The sequence below is a fragment of the Seriola lalandi genome, unplaced genomic scaffold (genome assembly GCF_002814215.2).
Source record: "Seriola lalandi dorsalis isolate HSWRI2012SDOR001 ecotype SW California unplaced genomic scaffold, Sedor1 jcf7180002054479, whole genome shotgun sequence".
Classification (NCBI taxonomy): Eukaryota; Metazoa; Chordata; class Actinopteri; order Carangiformes; family Carangidae; genus Seriola; species Seriola lalandi.
Window position 1 is genome coordinate 11,509 of NW_019525032.1, and position 1,077 is coordinate 12,585.

The window sequence follows — 1,077 nt, forward strand, 5'->3', positions numbered from 1 at the left end:
GAGAGGCTCAGAGCCTCCTCTCTTCTGATTGGCTCACAGACCTGTTGTTACTAGAGTTTGAGTTGTACCTCCGGGGCTGCAGCCAGCGAGGAGCACAGCGAGTCCTCCATGGTCTCCGGCAGGATGGAGGCGCTCTCCCGCGCCACCACCGCCACCAGGCCGCTGTTCTGGGAGAAAAACACCGGCAGGTTGGCGCAGCAGCCTCCTCCACGAACACCGTCACCTGGACAGACAGAGGCAGAGACGTCAACACAGACGCCAGCGAGACTTTCTGTCTTTTCAACTGACGTTTAAGAACAAACAAAAACCAGATAATCACTTTAAATTTCATTATGTTCCTTCTTCACTAAACAAAACATGTTTACATGAACTTATTGACATTTATATCACGTTTCCATCAGCACTTCCCAGCAGGATATATCATTATTACTGTTATTATTATACATATAAGAATAAAAACTGGACCTGGAGAAGGAACAGGAAATGGACGGATGGATCAATAAGTTATTATTTTCTAAGGCAGGTACCAGTTCATTGTTAATGTTTTGCATTTTATGTCTTTTAATGTCTCATGTAAAACACCTTAAACTGCCTTGTTGTTAAATGTTGCTCTTGTATTTACATTATTACTTATTTGATGCAGTTGCTGTTTTATTCTGACTCTGTTTCTTGGTTTAATCTTCAGTAACTTTAAGTCCTTCATTCTTCCCTGTGCTATAAAATCCCATTTACCTGCATTACTTCTAACCTGATTCTTGCTTATTGATTATTATTATTATTATTATTATTGTTAATATCTTACCGGCGGAGTTAAAGCTGAGCTTCTCATCAGGCAGCCCTCCCCTGCTGGTTCCTGTGGAGCAGGCGAACACCAGCTCTTCGTTGTAGAGGAAGGCGGTGGAGCCGGGGGAGGGCGGCAACACGAGCCGCGTGGCCTGCAGGGCGTCCTCGCTCTGAGGACACAACATGTTCAGCCTTTATCTTCTACTCACTGTGACTGAAGTTGATTTTCGTACCGTCATGAAACCAAATCAGCAGCTGCTTTAAAGGAGCTTGTAAAAGAGAGATTTCTCCTGC

At 44.3% G+C, this 1,077-nt stretch overlaps 1 pseudogene across 1 annotated transcript in view; it reads right to left on the bottom strand.

Annotated features, from left to right (window-relative positions):
• Window positions 1-1,077, bottom strand: part of LOC111659459 (nuclear pore complex protein Nup133-like) — a 15,328-nt pseudogene that overhangs the window by 8,957 nt on the left and 5,294 nt on the right. Inside the window, exons 3-5 of the transcript XR_015437640.1 lie at window positions 1,054-1,073; window positions 803-953; window positions 52-223 (exon numbers count right to left, since the gene is read on the bottom strand). The product of XR_015437640.1 is annotated as a nuclear pore complex protein Nup133-like (transcript). The remainder of the gene's footprint in view (window positions 1-51; window positions 224-802; window positions 954-1,053; window positions 1,074-1,077) is intronic.